Here is a 12,972-nt window from a genome sequence, read left to right on the forward strand (position 1 = left end):
ACAAAGGTGGTTAGAATGCTTGTTTTCTAACTGGAGTTATATGCATTTCTTAAGTTTCCTGAAGTGCCTGACCATCTTGACTGAGGACATTTAAATGGCGGAATGGGCTAAAACCAGGCAACCCTGCAGGCCTGGGAGTCTCCCGCCTGGTTCCTGCCCTGGTAGGAGAGAGAGGCCCCCACAGCCGGGCACAGGGCTGGGTGTGACCTCCACAGTAGGGATACGTCTGCACCTGGATGACGCCCTGCTCCCTCCCCAGCCATCCTGCCCCGCAGCTCCTGCCCACCCCTAGCTTAACGGGGTCCAGCTGTTGACACCCCACGAGCGAGCGCTGTCAGTGGAATGCTATTCAGCCATTAAAGGAACCAAATGCTGTCACTGGAGGATGCTGGGTTTGAGACAAGCCCACACAGAAAGCCAAATGTCACGCATTCTCTCTCCTGTGCAGAAGTGCGGAGTGGTGATCACTGGAGCGGGGACAGAGGGAGCGTGGGTGGCAGGCACTAAATCCCAGCGAGGCAAAGGAAGGGGTTCCTGGGGCTGCCGCCCAGCACAGTGGGGTGACGATCGTGCCCAACAAACGAGGGTATGTTTAATGAACAAACAGAAGAGACGAGCGCCAAGCCTGATCATAAAGTGATGTCAAAGAAGGGGAAAGGTGAGCTTCACTGACATGACCCACACTCACTGCAGACGCGCACTGAACGCCACACTGCAGCCCATAAACACGGCAAATAATGTATGTAGACACTATCACTGCTCCGTCCTGCTTCCTGTTATCTCAAGGTTTTGCTGCCATTATCAAACCATTCAGGCTAAGGTTTTTGATTTTGTTGTTGTTTTTGTTTTGACAGGCACAGTTAGACAGTGAGAGAGAGAGACAGAGAGAAAGGTCTTCCTTCTGTTGATTCACCCCGCCAAATGGCCGCTATGGCCACAGCTGCACTGATCTGAAGCCAGGAGCCAGGTGCTTCTCCTGGTCTCCCATGTGGGTGCAGGCACCCAAGCACATGGGTCATCCTCCACTGCCCTCCCGGGCCACAGCAGAGAGCTGGACTGAAAGAGGAGCAACCAGGACTAGTAGCTAGCACCCTGACCGGGACTAGAACCCAGGATGCCGGCGCTACAGGCAGAGGATTAGCCAAGTGAGCCACGGCGCCGGCCTCAGGCTAAAGTGTTAAGGTGTTATTTAAGGCAGTCTCCTGATACTGACAGCAGGTTAACAACAGATTTCATTTTTGACCCAAAGAGATAGATTTTTTTATGAATTTTATTTACTAATTTAAATTAGTAAATTAATTTAAATTAGTAAATAATTTTAATAATTTATTATTAATTATTTTTAATATTTAAATTAGTAAATAAATTAGAAACAAGCTGACAGAGCTCACATTCAGTGGCTCAAGCCCCAAATACCAGCAAGGGCTGAGCCCGGCCAAAGCCAGGAGGTGGGAACTCCATCCAGGCTCCCCACGTGGGTGGCAGGGTCCCAGCTACCCGAGCCATCACCCGCTGCCTCCCAGGGTACACATTCTTAGCAGGGAGCTGGGGGCAGGCACCTGATGTGGGATGTGTGCGCTTCTACTGGCATCTTAGCCGCTGGGCTAAACGCCTGCCCTTGGGGGAATTTCTGACCGTGAGAAAAGTGACTCTGGAGACAGCAGAGGCCCTTGGCAAGCCACACTCTGCCACACTACCACTGTGACCGCGTGGTCAGCTGATGCAAGGTCCCGGCCCACGCCCGCTCTGTTCCTGCAGACGTCAGGGAGAACACGTCCCTGAGCCCGCACAGGAAGTCTCCACGCCCACACCAAAGCAGCTTCCACCCCTTACGCTGTGCTTCTCCCAATGCCTGGCGTAACTGCTTTGCACTCCTGCACAAAGTCGGTCTCCATGGAGCCAGACACACCAGGCTGCAGACCCGTGAGGCCACGGCCAGCCCGGGGCAGGGATGTGCAGAGCAGGTGCAGGTGCTGAGACCGTGAGCGTGCAGCAGCAGGCTCTGCCTCCTCTGGCTCCAGGCTGAACCTGAGTTTCTAGGAGAAGTCAGAGAGAAATATCTGCCATGCACCTGCCCTGCTGGCCCTCCCATTCCCAGTTATTTAGACAACGCCCTCATCGCCTTCAGGTGTGACGCGGCAATGCCTGCTGCTCTCTCATCACCTCCTCAGGATGAAACGGCAAGTCCACTGGAGTCTTTCAAAACCTGAGACCCTTCTCATTTAGTTTATGCTTTCCAAACAAAAAGTCCCTTCGATAAGGAACTTAAAAAAAGTTTCATGAATTTCTTTAAAGCTATCAGTCAGCTTTCTTAAACAATGTATTTATTTATTATTTGAAAAGCAGAAGACAGAGAAGAGATCTTCCATCTGCTGATTCACTCCCCAAACATTCACTTCAGCCAGAGCTGGGCCAGGCCAAGGCCAGGATCTCTGATCTCAATCTAGGTCTCCCAGGTGAATGGCCGGGACCCAAAGCCTTGAGCCGTCACCTGCTGCCTCTCAGGTGTGCACCGGCAGGGGGCTGGGCTGGACGCACAGCCAGGAGACGAATCTAACCACTCTGATATGGGACACAGGTGCCAACCAGAGCCAAATGCCTGGCCCAGGAATTTCTGGAACTGCACACAGCATGGTGATCCCAGCCTGGGAGCTCACAAAGAATTTGGGGACAAGCATAAGGAGTGGATAAGAGGCGGGGGACGGGGGGAGGGTACGGAGGAGAGGAGGGACAGAGGGCAGGCAGCTCTTGAGGGTGGTGGGCACGAGTCACAGCCACATTCTCCTGACGCCAAGGGTGAGGGCCCAGCGGTCCCAGCTGTCACGCATGCCCTACACAGCACCCACGCAAGTCTTCCCTGCACTGAGATTCCAGCCTGAAACACACGTGCCACGGGCAGCAGGTAAGCGGGGGCGGGGGGCTGGCGCTGTGGCACACTAGGCCAATCCTCCGCCTGCGGCGCAGGCATCCCATATGGGTGCCAGCTCTAGTCCCAGCTTCTCCTCTTCTGATCCAGCTCTCTGCTGTGGCCTGGGAAAGCAGCTTCGGCCATTGTGGCTATCTGGGGAGGGAGCCAGCAGATGGAAGACCTCTCTCTGTCTCTCTCTCTCTCACTGTCTGTAACTCTACCTTTCAAACAAATAAAATCTTTTTAAAAAGAGACAGAAACAGAGAGGGAGGGAGGGAGGGAGAGAGTGGGTGGAAGGCTGGACGTGGCCTTGCCCTAAGGCAGGATCACACCGGGAAGACCGGGATTCCAGAAAGCCTCCGCTCATCTCCTTCCCTGCAGCTCAATGAGCACTGAACGTCCACCTCTCCCAGCCCACTGCAGAGCTGAAACCCTTACCCAACACAAACTAAAACCACGCAACGCACCCCTCAACAGTGCCCCGCTCCATGTCCACTCGTGGGTACAGCAGCCTCCTTACGTACAACCAACTGGGGTCCCAAGAATACGACATGGAAAGCTCCAGAAATAAACAACTCGGGTTTTCGGCCGAGCAGCACGCAGAGCCCTGTGAAGGAGCTGCTCCCCGTCCACCCAGGGCGTGGCTCACCCCCATGGCCAGTGCACCCACACCACACACTCCACTCGCCCACCACTCGGCCTGGAGCCATCTCGGCTGCCAGGTGCACTGTAGCCCCAAGGCATGGCTCGGGCTCGTGGACGCTCACTGCACTCCACCACGACCCTGCAGTGCACGAGTGGCCGTGTAGGCGATGTCACCAGTTTGGTTTTGGAGCCACTGCACTGTACTATTGCTGTGCCTTGCGGATAAGGTAAACTTTCTCCAAGGCGCACCCGTACGGGAGAAGACAGTTTACAGTGCGTTCGGCACAATCACACAGGGCCTGGGAACACATCTTCCGTGGACCATGCTAGATACACCTCAGGAGGGAAGAGGCACGCCAGCCTGGGGGCAAGATGTCTCCACCCTGACTCAGCCCCGCACACTTCGGGCCCACACCGGCCACTCCACCGTGGTCACAAGAAACATAACACAGCTCTCTTCGCTGACGTCCAGGTCAGTTGATGGACAGCACAGAGCCCACACAGAGGAAGCTGAACGGGTGGCCTTTCTGATAAACGAGGTCAGAACTGGCGTCTGCCTCTGTTTCCCAGCCAGACTCGCACCGCAGGACGATCCCAGCACCACCCGGGTTCCTGCACGTTCTGGCTCCACAAAGAGGTGACAGCTGAGACTATCTGTGCCATTTTCTCAAAAAGATGTTAATCGCCACACCGCTCTGTACCCAAAGCATAGATTCCCCCAGAAAAGAAAGCCGTTCAAATTCATGGACACCCGCCACGCCAGTCGCTCTCTCCCATGTCCTCAAATGCTCACTTCTTTTCAGGCCACGCTGTCAGATGGCCGTGAGAGGCTGGACAGGACACGGCCGCCCTCCTCCACACAGGCGAGGACCCCAGGGCTCCGCCCTCCTCCACACACAGCACTTCCTGTCGTTTTCTGCGTGGCTCACTGGACTGCAGCATTCGCTGCCAGCCCCAGGTTGACATGAGAAGTGCTGGCGGGCTGTGAATAAAGGAATCAATATATTTATCATTTCCTGCTCCTTCTGTGTTAAGGTCACGCTGATCCTGAGAAAAACTTGGCAGGAAAAGAAAGGAAGGACTTTTTGCCCAGAGCAATGAAATGAGCAGAAACGTTCTCCAAACCTGTGAAAGATGGCTACGGGTAAAGTCTCAGGGCAGAGACCAGAACTGGGTGGGACCAGGAATCTCACCGGGGAGTGGGGGACCAGGTCATCCACGGCCCACCTGCACATGTGCTGTGTGGAGTTGGGGCTGCCGTGAAACCAAGCCACTCCCGGAGAAACGTGATGTGTTCATGCTCCCTGAGATGCAGGCTACAACTGAACACTGCATGAGTCTCTTAGAAGGTTGTTTGTGGCTGCAGTATCTGAGACACTAAATTATATGCTGGACCAGAAGGGACCTTTCATGGATACAAGCCAGCCGACCACATGGTAGCAAAAAGCGCAAGGCTGGGACAAGTGTGTGGCCCAGTGGTTAAGCCATCCCCTGGGGCACCCACATCCTGTATGTGGTCTGAGTCCTGGCTCCTGCTACTGTGCACCCTGGGAGGTAGCAGTGATGGTTCAAGCACTTGGGTCCCTGCCACCCACATGGGAGACCTGGATGGAGTTCCTGGCTCCTGGCTTTGGACTGGCCCAGTCCTGGCTGTTGCAAGCCTTTGAGGAGTGAACCAGAGGGAAGATCGATATCTCTTGTTTGAATTCGCCCAGAGTAATTAAAGCAAGCTGTAGGAAGATGAGGGCGGCTTATTCACTGGGAACAATGAGGAGAAGATGCGAGAGAAAGCGCTTTCTTAACCCACCAGGCGCTGGGTCCCTCCCATACTGCTAAAATGTATCCCTGCAGCAAAGACAGTCTCTTCAACAAATGCCACTGGGAAAACTGGATCTCCACATACAGGAAATTAGTGCAGCCACAACCTTCCATGCGACTCATCCAGCGTTCAGTTGTAAACTGCATCTCAGGCAGAAGTGTGAAACAAGACCACTACTTGACACCTTGTACAAGAATCTACTCAAAATTGATCAAGAAGCTAAATCTATGACCTGATACCATCAAATTACTAGAGGAGAACATTAGGGAAACATTTCTTGGAAAAGAACCCAGAAGCATGGGCAATCAAAGCAAAAATAGACAAATGGGATTATATCAAGCTTCTGCATTGCAAAAGAAACACTCAACAAAGTGAAAAGTCAACCAACAGAAAGGAAGAAAATATTTGCAAGCTCCACAACTGATAAAGGATTAATATCCAGAATCAATAAACAGCTTAAGAAACTCAACAACAACAAAACAATCCAGTTAGGAAATTGACAAAGGACTTCAACCGGCGTTTTTCAAAAGATGAAATGCAAATGGCCAACAGACACATGAAACAACGCTCAGGATCACCAGCCATCAGGGAACTGCAAGTCAAAACCACAAAGAGGTTTCACCTCACCCCAGGTGGAATGACCCTCATACGGGAATCAGAAAACAATAAATGCTGGCAGATATGGGGGGAAGGGTGCCCTAATGCACTGTTGGTGAGAATGTTACTACTACAACCATGATGGAAGACAGTATGGTGATGTCTCAGAAATCTGGAAAGAGATCGACCATACGACCCTGCCAGCCCACCCCTGGGAATTCACCCAAAGGAAATGAAATCATCCTGTGAAAGAGTGATCTGTACCCCCAAGTTAAGATACAGAGTCAACCCAGATGCCCATCAACCTATGACTGGATGAAGAAAATGTGAATACGTACATCACGGAATACTACTCAGCCATAAAAAAGAATGAAATCCTCTTTTGCAACAAAATGCATGCACCTGGAAACCATTATATTTAGTGAAATAAGTCAGTCACAAAACGACAAATACAATGTGTTTTCCCTGCTCTGTGGTAACTTATAGAACAAAAAAAATGCGATGTATATGAGTGAAATTGACATTCTGAGAACTGAATATTGATTACAGCCCTTTGTCTCTACTGTTGAGGAACAGTGTTTCTTCCTTCTACCTGTTGTGTCCTTTACTTCGTGGAAGGTTGAGCTTAGGATTATAAAGTAAGCTGAGGCCGGCGCCGCGGCTCACTAGGCTAATCCTCCGCCTTGCGGCGCCAGCACACCGGGTTCTAGTCCCGGTCGGGGTGCCAGATTCTGTCCCGGTTGCCCCTCTTCCAGGCCAGCTCTCTGCTGTGGTCAGGGAGTGCAGCGGAGGATGGCCCAAGTGCTTGGGCCCTGCACCCCATGGGAGACCAGGAGAAGCACCTGGTTCCTGGCTTCGGATCAGCGCGGTGCGCCAGCCGCGGTGGCCATTGGAGGGTGAACCAACGGCAAAAAGGAAGACCTTTCTCCCTGTCTCTCTCTCTCACTGTCCACTCTGCCTGTCAAAAAAAATAAAATAATAATAAAAAAATAAAATAAGCTGAAACAGTGTCACTGCAAAAATTAGAATAAGGAGGAGAGAGGGTGGGAGCATGGGTAGGAATTAACCCTATGTGCTTAATCTGTATATGTGAAATTTCTATAATCACAGACCATTAAAAAAAAAACAAGGCCCTTAAAGACCTCCTGGATTGAAAACAAACGGAGCAAAAACTGAGCATCAGGGGTGAGCTCCTGGGTTTGCCCATCGGGTTCCTGCAGAGCCTGGACCAAGCCTGGACCAAACCTGGACCAAGCCAGCCTGCTGATTCCTCCACCGTGGGCTCTTGTGCACCTGGACAGAGCTGCCTCCCCCGTGTCCTCCACCGTGGGCCCCTGTGCACCCTGGACAGAGCCGTCTCCCCTGTGTCCTCCACCGTGGGCCCCTGTGCACCCTGGACAGAGCCGTCTCCCCCGTGTCCTCCACTGTGGGCTCCTGTGCGCCTGGACAGAGCTGCCTCGCCCGTGACCTCCACCGTGGGCTCCTGTGCACCCTGGACAAGCCGCCTCCCCCGTGTCCTCCACCGCCAGCTCCTGCAGAGCCTGGACAGAGCCGGCCTCCCCCGTGTCCTCCACCGTGGGCTCCTGTGCACCCTGGACAGAGCCACCTCCCCCGTGTCCTCCACTGTGGGCTCCTGTGCACCCTGGACAGAGCCACCTCCCCCGTGTCCTCCACCGTGGGCTCCTGTGCACCCTGGACAGAGCCACCTCCCCCGTGTCCTCCACTGTGGGCTCCTGTGCACCTGGACAGAGCTGCCTCCCCTGTGTCCTCCACCGTGGGCTCCTGTGCACCCTGGACAGAGCCATCTCCCCCGTGTCCTCCACTGTGGGCTCCTATGCACCTGGACAGAGCTGCCTCCCCCGTGACCTCCACCGTGGGCTCCTGTGCACCCTGGACAGAGCCGCCTCCCCTGTGTCCTCCACCGTGGGCTCCTGTGCACCCTGGACAGAACCATCTCCCCCATGTCCTCCACCGTGGGCTCCTGTACACCCTGGACAGAGCCGCCTCCCCTGTGTCCTCCACCGTGGGCTCCTGTGCACCCTGGACAGAACCATCTCCCCCGTGTCCTCCACCGTGGGCTCCTGTGCACCCTGGACAGAGCCGCCTCCCCTGTGTCCTCCACCGTGGGCTCCTGTGCACCCTGGACAGAACCATCTCCCCCGTGTCCTCCACCGTGGGCTCCTGTGCACCCTGGACAGAGCCGCCTCCCCCGTGTCCTACACCGCCAGCTCCTGCAGAGCCTGGACAGAGCCAGCCTCCCCCGTGTCCTCCACCGTGGGCTCCTGTGCACCCTGGACAGAGCCATCTCCCCCGTGTCCTCCACCGTGGGCTCCTGTGCACCCTGGACAGAGCCGCCTCCCCCGTGTCCTCCACTGTGGGCTCCTGTGCACCCTGGACAGAGCCACCTCCCCCGTGTCCTCCACCGTGGGCTCCTGTGCACCCTGGACAGAGCCGCCTCCCCTGTGTCCTCCACTGTGGGCTCCTGTGCACCCTGGACAGAGCCGGCCCGCCCACGTGTCCTCCACTGTGGGCTCCTGTGCACCCTGGACAGAGCCGCCTCCCCCGTGTCCTCCACTGTGGGCTCCTGTGCACCCTGGACAGAGCCGCCTCCCCCGTGACCTCCACCGTGGGCTCCTGTGCACCCTGGACAGAGCCATCTCCCCCGTGACCTCCACTGTGGACTCCTGTACACCCTGGACAGAGCCATCTCCCCCGTGTCCTCCACCGTGGGCTCCTGTGCACCTGGACAGAGCTGCCTCCCCCGTGTACTCCACCGTGGGCTCCTGTGCACCCTGGACAGAGTCATCTCCCCCGTGTCCTCCACCGTGGGCTCCTGTGCACCCTGGACAGAGCCACCTCCCCCGTGACCTCCACTGTGGGCTCCTGTGCACCCTGGACAGAGCCGCCTCCCCCGTGTCCTCCACCGTGGGCTCCTGTGCACCTGGACAGAGCCATCTCCCCCGTGTCCTCCACCGTGGGTTCCTGTGCACCCTGGACAGAGCCGCCTCCCCCGTGTCCTCCACCGTGGGCTCCTGTACACCCTGGACAGAGCCGCCTCCCCCATGTCCTCCACCGTGGGCTCCTGTGCACCCTGGACAGAGCTGCCTCCCCCGTGTCCTCCACCGTGGGCTCCTGTGCACCCTGGACAGAGCCGCCTCCCCCGTGTCCTCCACCGTGGGCTCCTGTACACCCTGGACAGAGCCGCCTCCCCCATGTCCTCCACCGTGGGCTCCTGTGCACCCTGGACAGAGCTGCCTCCCCCGTGTCCTCCACCGTGGGCTCCTGTGCACCCTGGACAGAGCCGCCTCCCCCGTGTCCTCCACTGTGGGCTCCTGTGCACCTGGACAGAGCCATCTCCCCCGTGTCCTCCACTGTGGGCTCCTGTGCACCCTGGACAGAGCCGCCTCCCCCGTGTCCTCCACCGTGGGCTCCTGTGCACCCTGGACAGAGCCATCTCCCCCGTGTCCTCCACCGTGGGCTCCTGTGCACCCTGGACAGAGCCGCCTCCCCCGTGTCCTCCACCGTGGGCTCCTGTGCACCCTGGACAGAGCTGCCTCCCCCGTGACCTCCACCGTGGGCTCCTGTGCACCCTGGACAGAGCCATCTCCCCCATGTCCTCCACCGTGGGCTCCTGTGCACCCTGGACAGAGCCGTCTCCCCCGTGTCCTCCACCGTGGGCTCCTGTGCACCCTGGACAGAGCCATCTCCCCCGTGTCCTCCACCGTGGGCTCCTGTGCACCCTGGACAGAGCCATCTCCCCGTGTCCTCCACCGTGGGCTCCTGTGCACCCTGGACAGAGCCGCCTCCCCCGTGTCCTCCACCGTGGGCTCCTGTGCACCCTGGACAGAGCCGCCTCCCCCGTGTCCTCCACCGTGGGCTCCTGTGCACCCTGGACAGAGCCGCCTCCCCCGTGTGCTCCACCGTGGGCTCCTGTGCACCCTGGACAGAGCCGCCTCCCCCGTGTGCTCCACCGTGGGCTCCTGTGCACCCTGGACAGAGCCGCCTCCCCCGTGTCCTCCACCGTGGGCTCCTGTGCACCCTGGACAGAGCCATCTCCCCGTGTCCTCCACCGTGGGCTCCTGTGCACCCTGGACAGAGCCGTCTCCCCCGTGTCCTCCACCGTGGGCTCCTGTGCACCCTGGACAGAGCTGCCTCCCCCGTGACCTCCACCGTGGGCTCCTGTGCACCCTGGACAGAGCCATCTCCCCCGTGTCCTCCACCGTGGGCTCCTGTGCACCCTGGACAGAGCCATCTCCCCCGTGTCCTCCACCGTGGGCTCCTGTGCACCCTGGACAGAGCCGCCTCCCCCGTGTCCTCCACCGTGGGCTCCTGTGCACCCTGGACAGAGCCGCCTCCCCCGTGTCCTCCACCGTGGGCTCCTGTGCACCCTGGACAGAGCCATCTCCCCCGTGTCCTCCACCGTGGGCTCCTGTGCACCCTGGACAGAGCCATCTCCCCCGTGTCCTCCACCGTGGCTCCTGTGCACCCTGGACAGAGCCGCCTCCCCCGTGTCCTCCACCGTGGGCTCCTGTGCACCCTGGACAGAGCCGCCTCCGCCGTGTCCTCCACCGTGGGCTCCTGTGCACCCTGGACAGAGCCGCTTCCCCCGTGTGCTCCACCGTGGGCTCCTGTGCACCCTGGACAGAGCCGCCTCCCCCGTGTGCTCCACCGTGGGCTCCTGTGCACCCTGGACAGAGCCGCCTCCCCCGTGTCCTCCACCGTGGGCTCCTGTGCACCCTGGACAGAGCCATCTCCCCGTGTCCTCCACCGTGGGCTCCTGTGCACCCTGGACAGAGCCGCCTCCCCCGTGTCCTCCACCGTGGGCTCCGGTGCACCCTGGACAGAGCTGCCTCCCCCGTGACCTCCACCGTGGGCTCCTGTGCACCCTGGACAGAGCCATCTCCCCCGTGTCCTCCACCGTGGGCTCCTGTGCACCCTGGACAGAGCCATCTCCCCCGTGTCCTCCACCGTGGGCTCCTGTGCACCCTGGACAGCCGGCCTCCCCCGTGTCCTCCACTGTGGGCTCCTGTGCACCCTGGACAGAGCCATCTCCCCCGTGTCCTCCACCGTGGGCTCCTGTGCACCTGGACAGAGCCATCTCCCCCGTGACCTCCACTGTGGGCTCCTGTGCACCCTGGACAGAGCCATCTCCCCCGTGTCCTCCACCGTGGGCTCCTGTGCACCTGGACAGAGCCATCTCCCCCGTGACCTCCACTGTGGGCTCCTGTGCACCCTGGACAGAGCCGCCTCCCCCGTGTCCTCCACTGTGGGCTCCTGTGCACCCTGGACAGAGCCGCCTCCCCCGTGTCCTCCACTGTGGGCTCCTGTGCACCCTGGACAGAGCCGCCTCCCCCGTGTCCTCCACTGTGGGCTCCTGTGCACCCTGGACAGAGCCACGTCCCCGGTGTCCTCCACCGCCAGCTCCTGCAGAGCCTGGACAGAGCCGGCCCGCCCTGTGTCCTCCAGCTCTGAAACAAGGCACAAGGCTCGTCACTCCAGGACCCCGGGAGCTTGCAAGACACAGCCCTGGGAGGGAAGCCTCGGAGCAGCACGGGAGGCAGGCAGGGTGCTCCCGCTCATTCCCGAGTAACAGAGCTCCCTCCCGCCCCGCCTTGGAGAAGACCCTTCACACAGTAACAATGAAGCTAATGAATGAAATACAGCTGGGTCTCTAACACCACGCAGAGAAGTCTCCTCTGCTCCCAGGGAGAATCCCAAGAAGTGAACACAGCAGACAAAGGGAAACACCCACACCGGGTACTGACTGCGGAGCTTGGTTACTTATTAAGCTCGCTTCATTTTTAACACGCAAACGGACGCATTGCTTCCTGCTTCGGAGCCATTCTACCGGAAGGGCCGCCGGCCTGGGCGCTGTAGTACTGATGACTCCATTTCCTGAATGAGCACTGCCCCATCTCACGGTGCCTCGCGGGCTTCCACCTGGGACCTTCCTCGGGAAGGGGTCTCCAGGAAGTTCATGGGAAAAGCCTGGGGCGGGGAGACACCGAATAGACTTTTCACTCCATTTTCTACCAAAGTGCCCACAGAAACGAGGCATGCCGTCACAAGGAAAAGCAGCCTGAATGCCACAGCTTACCTTGAGGACCAGAAGTTTCCAGAGAGGCCGGAAGTTTGCAATCTCTGGAAGCTTGGGGACCGGAAGTTCACAGTCTCCGGAAGTGTTGGACCGGAAGTTCACAGTCTCCGGAAGTGTTGGACCGGAAGTTCACTGTCTCCGGAAGTGTTGGACCGGAAGTTCACGGTCTCCGGAAGTGTTGGACCGGAAGTTTGCAGAGTGGCCTGACGAGGCTTCGTCACAGGGAACACACGCAGTGGCGACTGCTGGGAGCTGTCTGGCCGGCGCCCTCCGTCACTTCGTGACCACACGGTCTCGGCTGCCAACTTTGTCTCCCGTGGGAGCTGCCTTAGCAAGAAGACGCACAGGCCACGGAAGCCCGGCCGACCCTCGGCTTCTCTGACCACTGGGCTCACAGCCCCAGCTTCGTCTGCGGGTGACCGGTCCTTCTCGCCCAGCGGGCGGCAGATTGCATGCCGGGGCTCGTCCTCCCCGCGGCTGCGGGAGTTGCCGAGAGTAGACGCGATTCCAGCCCGCAGGCTTGTGGCCTGCCGCCGCGCAGCGCTGAAGCCAACCCCAGCTCTCCACCAGCCTGGGGTTCCCAGGGAGCAGAACCTGGCTTTGCTTAGGAACTGTATTTGTTCAACGTGGTTTCATAACTGGTTCCAACTGGTTCCAGCTTCTCTCTGAGACGTCGCAGTCCATGCACAAAAACACACGCCATGCAGATGTGCAGGAGACGGGCCGCAAGTGGCCCAGACGCCTGACGCAGAGTCGGCAGCTCCGACAGACCCGTGTCACACGGGCCGAGGATGTCGTCTGGCGTCTCCCCCAACACAGAGGGTGTTTTGCCCAATTTCAGCCAAAGTCCGATTTCCATCATACTCCTCAAAGTTTAATGTTTGCTGGAACCCATGGCTCACTCAC

The 12,972-nt window shown here is 58.5% G+C and overlaps 1 long non-coding RNA gene across 1 annotated transcript in view; it reads right to left on the minus strand.

The window, feature by feature from the left end:
- The window catches only part of LOC127487554 (uncharacterized), a 125,611-nt gene extending 113,296 nt beyond the window's left edge, over positions 1–12,315 (minus strand). The window contains exon 1 of the long non-coding RNA XR_011381749.1: positions 12,067–12,315. This is a non-coding gene — a long non-coding RNA (uncharacterized lncRNA). The remainder of the gene's footprint in view (positions 1–12,066) is intronic.
- Positions 12,316–12,972: the final 657 nt, after the last annotated feature.

This window comes from Oryctolagus cuniculus, chromosome 13 (genome assembly GCF_964237555.1).
Source record: "Oryctolagus cuniculus chromosome 13, mOryCun1.1, whole genome shotgun sequence".
Classification (NCBI taxonomy): domain Eukaryota; kingdom Metazoa; phylum Chordata; class Mammalia; order Lagomorpha; family Leporidae; genus Oryctolagus; species Oryctolagus cuniculus.